Below are 18,161 nucleotides of genomic sequence, written 5' to 3'. Positions count from 1 at the left end.
AGAATATGGGAAGCTATTTATGAATTTTTGAGTAGAGAGCTAATATGATCTAACTTATTTCCATAAAAATGACTTTGACTACTACGTAGATAATAGCAACAGAGCAATCAGTGCATAGAAACCACTTAGAAGGATAGCATTCTCATTTAAATGAGAGATAGTAATAACTTTAACTCAGTGATAGCTCTGGATATGTTTAGACATGTTCAGATTCCGGATATATTTTGCAATTCGAAGTGAATTTGCTACTAGATAGAACATTAGGAACTAGATGAGACTGCCTAGGGAGTAAGTATGAATAGAAAAGAGAAACATTCAACTGAGCCCTAGTGGTCTCCAAGAATAAGTGATTGGAAAAATGAGAAGGTAACCATAGGGAAGAATGAAGAAATGAAGTGCACTTGAAGACCCATGAAAGAGGAGATCTCAGAAGCAAGTGAAGTGTTTGCAGAATCATGAAATAATCAACCGTGTTAAATGGTGCTAAAGTAAAATGTACACTAAGTCTTGGCCATTGAATGTGAATATGTTAAGATCTTGTCAAGAGCTGTTTCAGTGGAGCAGTGGAATGGCAGCCTGATTGAGCGTCTTCAAATGTCTATGGAGAAGAGTCAGTGAAAAGAGTGAGTAGAGTCACTTCTTTTCAAGAAATGGGATAATTGCTAAAAGGAGTTATGTGGATGAGGGAGAGCTTTTTACGGATAAGAAACACATAAGCTTTGAAATGCTAGTAGGCATCATGCCTTAAAGGGGGAAGTGGATGCAGCAGGAAACAGTGAGGACAATTGTAAAGGGGTAACAGAGTGGGTCGGAGAGAGAGTGTCCTTCGAGTAAGAAATGGAGGAAGAACACCGTTGACAGTTATTGAAATGTGGAAGCATCTAGTAAAATGTCGAGTGAAACAAAATAGCTTATTTATTTGGGGATTGCACAGACATGATGTGAAAGGGATAGAGGGGAGTATAAATATAGTTTAGTGTTTCAATGTGAAAAAAATGATGCATATTTCTTAAGATAACAGCATTAAAAGCCATACATGATTGACCAGATTGTCATCTTAGAGAGCACTTTTTCTTGGAAATAGGCCTTTTATAACTCTCTTCTTGACAGATTTTGAAGTGTTATACTTGTGTTTTAGGGGAAATTTGATTTATCAAATTGGAGGATAGAGATAAAGAAATACTGAGGTGGCATTACAAAACATCATAGCACTCCTTGTCAATAACCTGTGTTTTTCTTACTGAAGATTTATTTAGGATTGTGTTTTATGCCTTGAAGTTCCTGGAATATTACCTCAGCACACATTTTACCTTCAACTTCCATATGAGTTTCTGGGTTGATTTTCCCGGTTACAGTAACATTGATTGCTGTCTAAATTTGTTGCAGTGTGCCTGAATACTATGACTACGGTCATGGAGTAAGTGAGGATGCCTATGACAGCTACGGTAAGACCTTTTCTTTACTAAAACTGTGAAATCGGAACATCCATCAGTCACTGACAACTCGAAAATTATTTCCATCTTTCTCCCCCTAGTTTTTCCAGAAGTTTAGACTAAATTGATTTATGTAATTCCAGAGTGAGATTTGACTTACACAGCTAGTACCAGAAAATTAGACAGATCAATTTTGATCAAATTTTTAAAAGCAATTAATCACAATCATAAATCATTTTCAACAGCAACAGTGATCATTCTGAATAGTGTCTTGTATGTTTAACTGTGTTCATTGTCTACTCATTGATTTGGCAACAATATTGTGTCTTTTCTGCTGTCAAAAGATCATCAGAGTAATACACATTTAAAATATTTACAAACTTTAAGGGCAGAAATTGTTATTATAAAATAACTCTCAGGTTATTTTTCTAGCATGCATAGCCAAATAAGGCTTGGCTCATAAAAATTGATAGTCAATAAGGATGTCAGTCTATAAAATTAATTTATTTAAAAAATATATTCCTTAATTAAAATACCACTTAAAATTAATCATAATTATACTCAGTTAAGATCTATTGAATTCCTATGACATATCAATACAGTACATCATTTTTGAGACGTACTTTGTGATTCTTTAAAATACATATGTACCCGGGCACGGTGGCTCACGCCTGCAATCACAGCACTTTGGGAGGCCGAGGCAGGTGGATCACAAGATCAGGAGAGCAAGACGATCTTGGCCAACATGGTGAAACCTCATCTCTACTAAAAATACAAAACAAATTAGCTGGGTGTTGTGGTGCATGCCTCTCATCCCAGCTACTCGGGAGACTGAGACAGGAAAATAGCTTGAACCAGGGAGTCGGAGGTTGCAGTGAGCCGAGATTGTGCCACCGCACTCCAGCCTGGCAACAGAGCGTGACTCAGTCTCAATAAATAAATAAATAAATAGCATCACTAGCTGCCCACCTTAAAAAATGACACTCATATAAATATTTATAGTCTTGAATTTTTATTAAAATAATAGCAAGGCTGCTTGGCATTGGTGCATGACTATAGTCCTAGCTACTCCAGAGACTGAGGCAGGAGGATTGCTTCAGCCCAAAAGTTTGAAGCTATAATTATGCAATAATCATGCCTGCAAATAGCCACTGCACTCCAATCTAGGCAACAGAGTGAGACCCTGTCTCTAACAAAAATAAATAAATTAAATAATACCATGTTCACTTTATTCCTCTCTATGGGGAAAAATAAAGGAGACAATGGTTGTTGCTGTGTTTGGGGCTTCATATGATGCTGGGAAAGGCAAGTCCTGATATCGAGAGGAAAGGAGGAAGAATATCTTCCTTAAAACCAGTCATAAACTAACACAAGGCCAAGCCCAGAAATAAGAGGAGAAAAATAAGCCACCACCACCAACCAATCATGGGATGATTAGTTACAGATATTTTGTATTTATTTCTTTAAAATAAATTGAAATACTATGACTACGGTCATGGAGTAAGTGAGGGGATAAAGTATCTTTATCCCAATTTTTATGAGGAAACTGAACAACAAAGGTGAAGTCAATATGAGAGTATGGCTGTGAGGCTCAGCTTCTGTTCTTATATTCTCATCAGTGGTTGAAATACTATTAATTGCTGCTACCATACATGAAGTACCTATTATGGCTCTGTACTAAGCATTTTATAATGAGGATTAGCAATTGCAGAAGTAATCCTTATAGACATTATACATCTATCTATTTGTATACTCTAATCCCCATTAGAATCCTCTAGAGAAGGATGAGAAACAGATAAGGCTTTGGGATGCATACTCATATTGTCATCTGCATTTTTCAGGTGAGAAACTAAGACTCAGAGCATTAAGTACCTTGCCTCAGTTCAACAATTTGCCAGTGACAGAACAAGAATGCGAATTCAAGCGTGTCTGATTATTTGGGGGTTTGTCTGTTTGTTGATTTTGTCAGGAGGCGGGAGCAGGGTTCAGTAGACTAGGTAAAAAGAACAGGATGTGGTACTTTAAACCTGAGTTTGTTTAAAGGAAAGTCGTTCAGCTTCCTTCCTAAATCCTAAATCTTCCTTCCTAAGTTTGGAGTTCTCAAAATGCTATCAGTTGCTATTTCACTATTTTAAGGGGAAGGAGATCTTTTATACTATTATTCAGGAAAAAAAGTAAATAATCCAAAATGAGCACCAGGCTCACTCCCAAATCCAAGTTTTTCTAACACTAATCAAATTAACCTAATCTTTTGCTGTAATATAGCTAGAACTCTTTTCCAAAGCAAATTAACACCATTTCAGAAAGTATTTCACAGAAATATACGTGATGAACAAGTCTGCATAGTTCTGACTCTGTTGGAAAGCTGCCGTAGGAAGTACAGCTTTAGTTTTGTTCGTTATATAATTTCCACTCATTGGAAGGAAGGGGTCAAAGGCATCAGATGGTATTTAATAAAAACACTAGCATCCAAATCCTAGGCTGTCTCCAAAGCCACAGCAGGGAACCAGCCAGGCTGAGGTGTAAGATTGCCTAGCATTTTAGAGCTTCCACATCTGCCCCTGCAGCACTCTTGGAGTTCAACACAGCAATACTTATATTTCTATTGTTCCAAGCACATTCTTGATCATATAGGAATCAGGCCACATGCCGTGTACAATTGGTTACTCAGGATGATCAATGAGTAAGACACAAACTGGGCCTTTCTTTAATTCATTGAAAATTTGCATATAGATATTGCTAGTCTCTGAGAATATGATGATATACAAGGTGGACATTGTCCCTCCTTGGTTTCTGATATTTAATGTTGAGAAACTTATACCTACAGATAAAAAACTGCACCAGATTTTAAACCATTTTATGTAATAATTTTATACAAGTTGAGAGAACATTACTCATTTAACAGATATTTATTTAATGGCTAACACATGTAAGCCATTGATCTCAGTCTTGGAGATATTGTAGTGAACAATCTCTTGAAACTTACATTCTGATGAGAAGACATGTTCTTATTTGTAAGTAGTCGTTTCTGGAAAAATCGAACTTTTACTTGCAAAATACAATCATTTTTTACACTTGATACATCAATTTGAGGAAAATCATGCTCATGAGCTTTACAGAATTACATGCACTGAGATCAATGGAAAGGATAAATTTGATGATATCTGGTGATAAGAGATTAGATTTCTATTTCTGAATTATGTACATTTTGAAATGTCAATACTATGTAATGCTATTGGAAAACGTGTGTAAATACAAACTTGCTTCTCAAGCCTGTTAATGGAGATGCAAGGGCTATGGTCTGGAGGGCCAGGGCTCACCTCTATAATCCCAAGTCTTATATTGTACTTTCTTTGTAGTCTGGTTCTCCTGCTGTAGCAAAGTCTAGATAGAAGTGATCCATTTTACTTTAGGATAACTAACTATCCATAAACACTAAATTTCATTCTGGGCCAAATTACCACTTACCAACCAGAAATTTTCTGCACATAGAAAGTAGTCAATAAATTCTTCATAATAAAGTAATAGGGAAAATGTAGAAAGGGATTTGATTGTCTGAACATAATAAGGAAGATATTAATTAGGCAGCAATTTTAACCTAATAATGTGTATTTACCTATTTTACTAACTAAATTTCATTTCTCTTTTTGCATAACCAAAAAATAAAGTACTTACTGTAGATCTATATGGTCCTGAGATTTGAATTTTGAGAATCTTCTTGTAATAATTGTAATAATACAGGCAATAGAGCAAGGACAAAGTAAGAGGACAAGGAATAGTAAGAGCTCAACACTATAACCTTGCAGCCCAATTAAATTAATATGCATTATGTGCACTCAGATTGTGGCATCAGGTATTTTGTAGTATGATATTAGGTATTAGGTAGTTGGTGATAAGTTGCTTATAATAAAACATCCAAATAGGCAGATGATAAAATGTAAATACAGATGATGAGCAGTGATTTGAGGACCCACACAAGTCAAATATTGATTGTTTTTATTAACTGTTCATACTTTATATATTAACTATTATCTATTTATAGCTTATCTCTAATCAATAGTACACAGTCTTTTAAATCAATAATGGCTATTCCAAAATGTAAATCTCATATCTCCAGCTATTCATTTACTTCCGATCTGAATCAGTAACTCCTCTCTGTTACATTGTGGTTGTATCATGGGTACTGATACTAAATTCCAATGGAATGTCTGCATTTTTACAAAACTAGTAGCCTCAATGTTTAGTTTCCTGGCAACCCCCTAGACTTGGAGAGTTATGTGAGGAGTCTCAGAGTCAGCTGTCCCAAGCACCTTCCTTTCCAGCTCACATTGGCAGGAAGAACTGTGAGGTTAAGTGAAGGCACTGGGAGGGGAAGAAGGAATGCTCTCCCGAATGACAGGGTTCTGCATTCCAAAGACTCAGAGATGGAGCTTCTCATTTAGAAATGATGTGAAATAAGCCCACAGAAATAAAAATTCAGTCCTTCAGTGGGACACTTCATTCTGAATCTTCATACATTATGTTTTGTGTATGAAAACTGAAATTGTATTTGTCTCTTTGGGGCCTATATTTTGTCACTGAAATAATAAATATGTTGACTTCCAGAAAATAATGTATTATCTTAGGTCTTATCACAGTTAAATTATTCAGGATATTTGCAGATAATTTAATATTAAGTATTAAACTATCTTGCTCATAATGTAAATATAACATTTAAATATTAAAATCATGAATGAATTTTATTAAAATATAATTATCTTGTTCATTATAAATATTAATGTTTAATGCATTGGTATTTATTAAATATTTAATTGATTTTAAATTGGTTACTATTAACATTTAGATATTACATTTCTGATAACTTGAATTTGTTTTTGGAGCATGAATATTTGACTTACAGGAATTCCATATCAGTTTCTGCATTTTAAAAATGTTTCTTAATTTATCAGAATCACTATGATTGTTTCAGATGCGTCAGAATGGCTAATAATTCATTAAGGCTGCATTTTAAATACAGTGCCTACATTAGCTTGGCTAAGCAATGCTTCACATAAGAAATAGCCTCTAAGTTCTCTCTGAGACTGATAGCTAAGAATGGACACCAATATTCTTCTCTCTGAGAAAAGAGCTATTTATTAAAATGTATTTAATGTATGAACCGAAGAGTTAATTATGCATCCATTCTTTAGTGGCGTTTTAGATGACAGCTGTGTGGAAGCAAGGAGGATACTATTAATACACTGTCTTGAAATGAATGAAAGCAAAAAGAAATTTCGTGCCATATTCTAGGGCATTTCAGTGCCTCACTTCAAGTCAATTGTGGAACACAAATGTATTCATTTTGTGTTGAGGAGCTGGAATGATTATTTTCCCAGTGTGAAAATAAGCCCTGCATTGATTAATCTGTGAAAACAGCAAAGGAAAATGAAACTAACTGGCAGTTGTGCCAGCCATTTAATTCAAGAACAAAGACTGTCTGGTTTTAATAGTAAATAGAATATAAATTTTGGAAAATTGACTTAGAAATGGAAATGAGATTTCTTAATATTGGCAATAATTTATCAGTCATTTAAAAATAATATATGCAAATAATTTATTTTTTCTGAGATGTATTAAAGTTATTACATAATAGGTTATGGGGAAAAATATCACTGTGCTTTACTTTTCATATAGATTTTTAAACTTTATTTGTAATTAAAAGGAAGAAAGCCTAGTGAAATAATGCTTCTAAAGTATTTTAAAATTCATTTGTGAAATTAATTTTAAAATTAGCTTTCCCTTTTTGTTATTTCAGTGGTTACCATTAGATTGATATCTAATCCAATTAGCCTTGGTAATAAATGCAGAGCATGTTGCCTAGGCAAGAAACAATGAAAAAGAGCAGTGCACCACTACGTCACTGCTTGTATTGCTTATTTTAGGTTCAAAGTATTTACAGTTTCAATTTTGTTTTGAATAATGCACTCCTTAATCCAACAGTTTTAGGTGAGACAAAAACCTGCTTTTGAGTGTTTCAGAGATTATTAACCGTGATTACACATTTTAGGATCACCTGTTGAACTTTGAAAAAAATACCAACTTTCAGTTTCCACCCCAGACTGGATCTATCACAACCTTTGGAGATGAGAACTAGCCATCAGAATTATTTAAAAGCTTCATGGTAGGTGGTTCTAGTGTAAGCTAAGGTTGAGAGTAAGTTTTAGATAGCCACATGCATGGGGGCACATTAGAAGGATCCTATGATCTTAATTTGTAATATCCATTTTTTGATAACTATCTTTATAATTTCTCTCACAGTAATAAGACCAAATTATACTTGAAGCCCTTTTTTCCCCCATCAGTATCTGCTTATGACTACTGAAAAGATGAATGGCCAAACTATGCCAGTCATTTGCATTCTTGAAAGTGATACACAACTTATATGCAGGCTCCTTTTATAACACTGGGCATTTTGTAATCAAACATTGTGTTAGAGAACCTGATATTTTAAGTTCACTCATGAAAACTGTAAATTTAAGTAGTAATAAACATAAGTAACTACCTTTTTGAACAATTGTGTGTTGAATAGTTAAATCTCAACCTTGACTTTTTAAAAAAATTTACCCAACAGATAGAGTCAACAAAAAATTACAGTCCACATGCATTTAACAACGCTCTTGTTGAGAAAATAAAACAAGCCATAGGAAAGGTGTTTTTATTTTTTTTAATCACTTTCTTTTCTGCTGAGTTAATGGCACAATCATTTTGGCTAAGAGGGATGGGAGAGTTGAGTGACTTATTGTCGAACTCTTGGGATGAACAGATCATGTACAAGAAAGTATATTCAAGATGATATAGATTTATATGTAGAATATAGGAAAAATGAATTGTTTATAAAACACAAAGTACAGAATACAAAATATAAACCTGGGGAAAAAATTTTGCCCACATGGAAGTATGTCAGCTAAGAAAAAAAATATATCCTGGGATATGCCACCTTAGAAAATCTTTATAGAATTTCCAGAATTTGAGGAGATTTTTTATGTTTATTAAAAGACAGCATGGATAAAAGAAAAAAAAAGACTAAATACGTTGGTCTAAAATAAATGTGCTACACTTGATTTATCAAACATCATGATTTATTGAATGACAGCATATTTGCTAAATATTTTGGACTAGAATATTGTTAAATGCTCTGAACTAAAATGGCATAGGCATTTTAAAAACACCATCACTACCCCCAAGGAGTTTGAATTACAGGGATTCTTCCCAACATTGCAAATATGTATGTATCTATGTATATCTGTGTATATACATGTATATATGACTACAATCGGTGTCTTCTTGTATTGAACAAATGTCTTAACCGTACTGGTACCTTATCAAACCTTTAGTTCAGTGGGTAACAAGATATGCCAGAAAATAAACGAACAAAGACAACTAAAATAGTTAGATCAGTCTCTCTGAAGCTTGCGATTGTCCAGGAAGATCCCAGGAGAAGCTCCCTCATGCTCAGGGGAGTGCAGCAGCCCGTAATAGATAACTCAAGGGGATTTTGGCATCCAGAAGTTCTGGCACAGATAGGTTCAATCATGGGCCAAGAGGCTTCTGAGAAGACTGAAGAGAGCAAGCAAAGAGACAAAGGGGATGCCCATAGATAGGCCAAACTTTGCAAACTAAGGGCACAGTTTTCCACAAAATTTCCACGAAATTCTACTTCATACATCACTCACAAGTTTGGGGGACTCCAGGCTACTCTCACTTCTGACCGGCTGTCTACAAATTCAGGGGTTCCCACTGTCTTCTCAAGTTTAATAATTTTTCAGAACAACTCAAAGGACCAAGGAAAGTGCTATACTTACAATTATAGTTTTATCAGAGCAAAAGGGTACAAATCAAAACCAGTCAAAGAGAGACACACATAAGGCAAGAGGAAAGTCTGAGAGGATCCCAAACATGAAGGTTCTGACAGCTGCTGGGCCACATTACCCTCCTGACACGTCACTATGTAATAAAATATAAAAGTATTGCTAACCAGGGAAGCTCACAGGAGTCTCAGTGTCCAGACATTTTATTATGGTTTCATTGTATAGACATGATGGATTAAATCATATCAATATCCAGCCTTCTCCACTCCTCAGGTTGGGCTGCTATCACATAGGCCAAAGCCCCAACTCTCTAATATTATGGTTAGTCTTCCTGGCATGACCATTGCCATCTTGAATCATCTTCTTAGTATAAACTATAAGGTGTAGTTGAAGGGGCTCACCATGAATAATAAAGACCTCCGATCACTAGGGAAATTTTAGGATTTAGAGCTTACCTCCCTGTAACCAGGGACAAACACTATCTAAGATCTTTCACGAGTGGTGGGAGCCATTTAACAACCTGGAAAAGCAGGGAAAGGCACACTGTGGCATCAGCACAGACACTTAGAGTAGGTCATGCAGAAATATTAACATTTGTAGAGCTGAAAACCTGATTTTTTCTAATTGCTGTAACTTTGGCTCATTTCTGTTCTTAGGTAGAGAAATGAAGAATGTAGGGGGAGTGAGACTATCAGGCAACTACAAATTTAATCTCTGTCTGTGAAGCTCTGTCACCAAGCCTACCTTCTTTACTGAGTTAAAGGGAGTACTGGAATTCTTTGAGAAGAGAATTATACCGTATTACTTTATATCACTACGTTTATTCTCCCTTCTATTATTCTTCATATTATGAACTCCTTATGTGCATTTCAAAAAGTCTTTAGCTGAATTCTAGTCTTTTGAATGATTCAGGATTTTATTTGATAATAATGAAAGTGTGTTTTAGACTTTAGTCAGATAACCTTCTACATTGTGTCCAATTATCATTCTCCATTTTTTCTGTACCTTCCATTTTGAAAATCCTTTCTCTAGCTAGCTTCTTTGTCTCCTTTTTATTTAAATGAGTTCTTAACTCCATAGCAATAAAATAGGCACATACTTATTTAAAAATATTAAGAACCACTGGCCTGTATTATTCTACAGCTGCAGGATACTATACAGCAGAGCCAAGAATAAAATGTTTAATTTTAATGATATATATAATTTTCAATTATTAATGGATGATAATTAGAAATAAAATGGCACAGATTGAGTCAACTTTTTAAATACAATAATGTGTAGGATAGGGACTAGAACTGAATAGGCAATTTGAAAACACCACCACTACCACCAAGGAGTTGGAATTATGGGGATTCTTTCTAATATTGCAAATCACAGTGGCCTCGCCTGGGAAAACAGAAGCTGGTAAAAATTATGCATTCCATGCAAAACTACCTGGAATATTGTTCTTGGCGCAACCTGAAGTTTGTCAGGAATTTTTTTTAACCTTCCTTGAGTTCACAATTAGAATATAGCAGTAATTCAAACCAACTAAGCTTAGGCACAGAAGATAAAATTGTGAAACCAGTTTATAATATGGAAATTAGGTATATACGTGAAGTAAATTGGAGATATTAAGCACAATAATATAAAAATGCAGAAAAGTTTAAAAAATGGTTTTAAGATTGTAGAAAGGAATCTTTCAACAAGAAAGAGGCAGAACAATAACGCAAATGCAGATCAGCTGTAAGACTCTGGGAACTACCATTCAAAAGTGAAGGAATCCATCTGAGGGAAGCCTATGGGTCTGAAAGGAAGAGGCAAAATATTTAAATGTAACTAATTTGTTCAGTAAATAATTACTGAGTGCCTGCCATGTGCATGGTAAGATTTTAGGGTTGAGAATGGAGTTCATAGAAAGGCTAAGTCCTTTGTTACTCTGTAAATGGATTATCCCAAGTGATACATTTTTTCTAACAGAGGACATCTAATTAAAAATCTGAAAGAGTGATAAAAGCTGTAAATGCTTCCCAGAAGCTGATTGAATTTTCTGAGAGGATAAATGATGATGAACTCAAAGTTAGCAACCCTTCTTGTTGGAACATAATGCACCATGTTCATCTGTGAAAAGAGATGCTGGTCACCCATATTTCTCCCTCTTCTGTTACCCTCTGCATCTTAAAATAATAAACTATATAATTACAAATAGTGGGAATACACGTTGTAGAGTTGAAATGGTTGGGTCACTCAGTTCCAAATTTCCATTAATATTTTAAAATGCTCAGAGCAGTGCAAAGAACTCCGCATTCCACTTTGGATTTGCACCTTCACAAATTCAGTTGAAGCGACCCACATTCTTGCTAACAAAATTATAACTACAGTTTCTTTCATTTGGCTAATTAATTGTTGTTGGAGTCAACACTAATTATTGTATAATTCAAGGAAAGTAAAATAAATTAAGTCTTGTTTTCTAGGGGGAAAAAAAGAGGAAAAGGAGAAAGCGTTGGTGGATAGATGGTGAGACAGTTAGAGACAAAAATTCTGTATCTTCCCAACAACTAAACTTTCTGAGTCATAGTTTCCTCATCTTTAAAAAAAGGTAGTGTCAACAGCTACCTTGTAGGAAAAGCGTGATATTTGCTAATAATATACACAAAATACCTAGCGCTGTGATAGGCCCTTCAAAGTTGTGATAAGAGTGTTTTTTAAATATGATAGGTGTTTAAACATTAAGTAAATAAAATGGATGCTATCGTAATAGTGAGTTGCAACAATAGCAAAACATCTAAACTAACATATTCTTTGGGACTAAATAGCCTCAAAACAACCCATGAATATTGTATTTGAAAGGTGCTTTCAAATAGAATAATACTCCTTAGAAACATCAGAAACTTAGCTGAGATGAACAAACTGAGTGGCTCAAAGCCAGGGTGAATTTTAATCAACCATGTCATGATGCCATTATATGATTTGCAAAGCAAAAACACTAGCGGTTTGTAATGATAGAGACTAACTTAAGTTTCCTACTTTAGTTGTGATTTTTGCATATTGATTTACAGTGTACCAAAAATAAATAGCATGAACTTCCTTCTTTTTGCTGTGGGTTTAACAAGCTTTTTTTACGATTCTTTTCCATATTTCAGAGATACAGACAAATAACTATCTAAGACAGCAAAATAAGAGTATCATGACTGCACTCAGTAAGCTCCATGATCTCCTTTATCCTTTCTGAACTGATCTCTAAAATTAATTTCCTCTTAGATGGTGTTTTAAAACTACTTCCTGAAACATAAACATTAAAAGTTTGCTTTCCAGATACTTAAATAATGCCAGCTTTTCCTGAATTGGCCCCTTGTTCCTACGCTTCATGTTTTTCCCAACTACCTCAGTATCTCTGGAACTATCAGAGAACGCAGTTTTGCAACTTTAAAAACCATCCAGATTTTTCTTTCCCACTGTGAATGCTCCCTGAGGTACCTGGTCCCACTGCAGAAATAAGGACACATTGACAAATGCATAGCACTTAATAGGCCTCATTTCGCACAGTATTTGAGATACAGAAACTTTTGAAGTCACAGTAATATTGAATGCACAAGAGTTACCTAGGTAATTTACACTCTTCTATCAAAGTCAAATGTTCCTCAATGATGTTGACTACCATGAAATAGGGATGGACTCTAGGCAGTCTGTAAAACCTGATTCGCTGGGTAAAATAGCAGCCTAAGTTAATAAAAAACAGAACTTTTGAAAGAAATATTGACATATACTGTATACATGCAACATGACAACCTAATTACTAACAATGCCTTTTTGAAAAGTTCTGTTTTACTTATTTTGCATAATTGGTCTGAAACCCCTTTTTTATTTAGTAGCACCATTCATTTATATACAGCTTACAAATATTCTTATTTGTTCTTATTCAGTGTCTACCACTGTAGACGATATCTCCTCTCATAGATCTTAGAGTCCAGTTTAGAAGCAAGGCCAGATAATACAAAATAATTAACACAGGAAAGTCTTTAAAGAAAGTGAATTCTCTTAGATAAGTTCAACAGCACCCGTGTTCTTACTGAGTATATTTGCTCAGAAAATCCCTTCTTTGAGATGATTAAATGTTAGAGTTCAATACAAGTTCAGCTGAATGATGAAAGTTAGACCTCCTTTCCCTGTGCTTTCCCCAGCATTTTCTTAAAACATCAATTAAAATTGTGTTATAATCTATGAAATTTCATGTTAGTTTTTTCCTGTGTCTTTTATGGGCCCCTTCAACTGTCCTTATATGCAGGGCATAGTTTAGTTACTAGCATATCGGAGATCTTCAATAAATGAAAAATGTATTTAGTGATGCTTTATTATTCGTATAATAAATATAAATTTATCTCATATTTCTTATAATATATGATACTTTAAAGCCTGAATTGGAAGCCAAGAAAGGGTGGCAATTGGATCAAGTCACTTAACTTCTGTTTCTCATGTCTTGATTTGCTATTTTCATATTCACAGTTATGTAACCCATTCCATAATTTTAATTTGGCAGATAGTTATTTCGTACCTTTTTTGAGGAGAAATTTGTTATTAGATTAATTCATAGCCTAGCTGGTGCTTCTCATGTGACAGTGATCCTGATATTGACAGAATCTTACTTCTTTTGTCATTTCCCTAAAGGATAAATAAATTTCATTGGATGCAGTGAGTTTTTTTTTAATTTTAATCATTATTTTATTTATTTATTTTACTATACTTTATGTTCTAGGGTACACGTGCACAACGTGCAGGTTTGTTACTATCACAGTGAGTTTTTTAAATGACATCTTAGAACATGCCATGGGACTAGAAAAAAACAGGACTCTAAAATTCGTAGGAAGGCTTAAAATATTTAGAATCTTCTTGTCTACTAAGAGACCCAAGAGGACAGATAAATTCTAAGTTCATTGGTGGGTCTTTATAACTTCAGATTTCAGAGAAACTCCATCATGAGGAACCCAGTCATGATTTGTCTCTCCCTATGTTTGGGCCTCTTCCATGCTCAAGATTCCATGGGACTCAGGTTAGAATCCCTTCTATCTGTGGTACTGGCAGTAAAGAAATCCAGAGGCCTAAATATCGCTGGTGAACAATGAGGGGCTTGGCCGACCATATAAAGTTCAATGACGCACTATATGGTGGCACTGGAAAAACATTCATTGGGTCAGTACTCTCCAATTGCAATCCAAAGAACGTATTTTCACTAAGAAAAACTGGCGTGCATTATCATGTGGCAATTGTAAATCTGTAACTATATATAAACATTCTGATATTAGGAAAGATAAAGATGGACACAAATAAAAATAATACTTTTCCTGATCTCTCTTTGCTATTGTTAACAAGAACATGTAAACAATGGAAGCAAGGTCTGAATTAAGTGAAATAAGTCCTTAATTTCCTCTGCTAATGGTATGGAATCTTGGACAATTAGAAACTTACTTTCGCTTGGGTAGGAAATCACTTTGGCTGGCGATTTACTTTTCCAGTTACAAGTATCATGAACTAACAATAATTTCCATTTTCCTACCCTTGAGCAAGGAGGAAAGAGCATAGTATTAATTCACATAGAAGAACAGCATTATGAAAGAGCACATTTTTGTGCCATGAAATATGATGTTTTTCTACTTTTTTGTAACAGGATCCCACTACAATTACTTCATTGAATTCAATAGTGAAATATTTTTGATACTTAGATAACTAACCCTTTTGAGTAAGAAGTCTGATTTTTAACTCTATAACAAATACATAAGATTTCTAATTAAAGAGTTTTAAAAATAAATGTTAAACTTCTTTAGCTCAACTGTTTCTGTTTTTTGAATTATCACTGGGACTTTCTGCATAGTTCCTTTCTTCATTCATCCACCCTTTCTGTCATGTAAACTTTTCCTGCTTCAGCCCTAACTAGGCACTGCATTTCTCCCAGGCACTGGGGAAGCAACAGTGGATAGCAACAGTCCCTATTCTAATGTTGGCTAACATTTAAGACATGAATAGTTTTAGCTCATCAATTAACTGCCCTAGAGACTTAGAAAAAGTCAGCTGAAGCCAAGTTGATGAGTAGTTATTAAACACTTATGTCCTCTGTAGCAAGTCCCTAGGTTTATGTCAATTTAAAATTCTGAAAAAATCTGGGAGTGTATGTGACAAGTGTTCTGTCACTCCGCTCATGATTGTTCAGCTATTTTTCAGGAACATTCAGAATCTAAAAAAGGACCTGGGACTTCTATTTCCTGGGAAAACTTGAAGCCTCTATTATCTCAGCTCTTAAATCCTGTAGAGTGAAACCCAGGGATTTCTAACACTCTAGAATAATTGGAGCAAAAGTAGTACATTCTTTTTGCTCCAATAATATCCCATAATAAATTGGTATCGCATAATAAATTGGGATACATTTTACCATCAGAAGACAAAAACAATGATATAGCCTGGATTATCTCATGAACATGGTGTAAATACTCGTTTTACATAAGGCTAAGTAGGTACTTTCAAGCTTGTACATGCTGAATGTGTTTTCCCTATGAGTACACCAAAAACAGTTTTATTTAGTTCCAATCAAGCAAATACATGGAATTCTTTTCATTTTTATGTTCATAAAGTCAAACGGTTTGGGGATAAATTCCTGCCTTCAAAAGATTACAACAGAAAGACCAATATCTGCATTTTCCTACCAAAAACAACATGGTCTAGAGCAGGAATCTGTAAAACTTTTCTGCAAAAGCCCAGAGTATAAATATTTTAGGCTTTTCAAGCAGTATAATCTCTGTCACAATTACTCAACTTTTCCTTTGTATCGTGAAAGCAGCAATAGACAATATGTAAATAAATAGCATGCCTGTGTTCCAGTAAAACTATTTACAAAACAATAAGCTGGCCAAATTTGGTTCACAGGCCAGAGTATGCCAACCTCTGATCCAGGTAAACCTATATTTTGAGCAACGGCAACATTTGTTGTATTCATTTCGTTTGTTACTCCTATTTTTATCCTATCACATACTGAAGTAAAATACTAAATAGTAAAAGAGATTTTTAAAAATTTATTATCAGGTATCTGTTGTAATAATAATTCCCTGGTGAGAATATTCTCAAAAAACTAATATTTGTCCACTTAAGTGCCATTTTTCCCAACGATGATAACCTTTTGATCATTTTTCTACATAGTAGATTGTTTTCATTTGCTCTGTATCATAATGAGTACAATTGAAATTTTGTATGCTTTTCTGGCAGTCTTTCTCAACTAATTCTTATGATCAGATGAACTATCTAGGGGCAAATGCCCTATCTTAGTTGACCTCAATCTGCAATTATTTCCCAGTTAATATTTCCATTATTTTATATATCAGTTATCAATATCTATGTGTCTCTAGTAACCTTCTTCCCTTTGTCCATACCTCCTTTTACACACCCATGCATGAAATATGCTCTTGATGAGGAACTGAATCCTGATTGAGAGACCAAAATAACCTAGTGGCTGGAATCATATAAAATGTTACCATAAAGCCAACATTGAGTTCTTTTAAAGAATAATTGCATTTCTTTTCTGGGGACACAGATTTTTACAATAGCTATTTTCCACAGTACTCAAAAGCTTGGTTGCTTCTTTCTTGCTCTTTTGGAATAATAGATTTCTATTACTCTCAATGTTTTGGAACCTAGCCAAAATTAGCAGGTAAATGGAGTTTTCTTGGTGTACTAATACTTCTTTATTTACTGAATTGTTTACTTGGAAAAAGTGATATCTTTGTGTTTTGTTTTGTTTACTGATTTTGCTGCTTAAGTTTTTTTTTCTACTCTATCTTCTGCTTATGTCTCACTTTCTCTCTACAATTTAGCCCAATGGATCTCAACCCTGGACTATGTAACTATCATCTGGGGAGTATCTGAATACCAAACCCTAGGTCCCAGCCCATAGATTTTTCTAATCAGTAGATTTAGGGGACAGAGAACAGGCATTAGTTATCTTTTATTGTGATTGTTTAATATTTCCAGTTGATTCTCAAGTTATTCAAGGGCTAAGGACTACTGGTTTACTATATCCGATTTATTTATTTATTTTTAAGAATTCTGTGTAAAAAGATTTTGTGGGCAGGGGTTTACACTGATACTCCTCCTTCTATTTTGTGGCATTTAAATCTAACACATATTAAATACATGGTACACATTTATATACACATTTTTGATAGTCTTACGATGTGGAAAAAATAGGCTTTAGCGTTCAGTGTTGAGATCTTTCGTTTTCTTTTTCTCGGTCAACTATTGTGCCTTACATGACTATTTTTTAGTAACTGTGAAGTCATGTGTGTGTTACTGTCTTTCTCTTTTTCACAGCACCAGAAGAATGGGCCACAACCCGCTCTAGCTTGAAGGCACCACCACCGAGGTCAGCAAGAGGGGGATACAGGGAACACCCCTATGGTAGATATTGAAGGTCCTTCCCACCTGTGACCTCACCTTAAAGACAATTCATAGCCTGTGGTCTCCACATAAACAGCAACAAGACAAGTAATAGTCCTTTTTTTTTTGTTTGTTGTTTTCTATTCTAGGGATAACTGCTCATGATTACTCCCATATATTTCTTGTATTTCCCTCTATACTGTTGGTGTGACATTGACACTAGTATTATTTTACAAAACAGACTGAAAAAGACATTGGCAAGCATAGTCTATAAACCTCTCAGTAGGATGATATTCTCTTGGTTGTTTTTCATTGTTGTGTGTAATCTTTTTTTTTTTTTCCTTTTTTTTTTTTTTTTGAGACGGAGTCTCGCTCTGTCACCAGGCTGGAGTTCTCAACCAACTAGCAGAAACTTTGTTTAGGGTTGCTAAAAGACTGTAATATGATTTTTGAACTAGCTGATAATAAAGTTGTAGATAAGATGTTT

The 18,161-nt window shown here is 34.6% G+C and overlaps 1 long non-coding RNA gene across 1 annotated transcript in view; it reads left to right on the top strand.

The window, feature by feature from the left end:
* The window catches only part of LOC105536966, a 56,373-nt gene extending 38,292 nt beyond the window's left edge, over positions 1-18,081 (top strand). The window contains exons 2-3 of the long non-coding RNA XR_001005649.1: positions 1,387-1,445; positions 17,609-18,081. This is a non-coding gene — a long non-coding RNA (uncharacterized LOC105536966). The remainder of the gene's footprint in view (positions 1-1,386; positions 1,446-17,608) is intronic.
* Positions 18,082-18,161: the final 80 nt, after the last annotated feature.

Source organism: Mandrillus leucophaeus, unplaced genomic scaffold (genome assembly GCF_000951045.1).
Source record: "Mandrillus leucophaeus isolate KB7577 unplaced genomic scaffold, Mleu.le_1.0 Scaffold1663, whole genome shotgun sequence".
Classification (NCBI taxonomy): domain Eukaryota; kingdom Metazoa; phylum Chordata; class Mammalia; order Primates; family Cercopithecidae; genus Mandrillus; species Mandrillus leucophaeus.
Note: the sequence above shows the minus strand (reverse complement) of the source record. Positions and strands in the feature narration are given on the sequence as shown.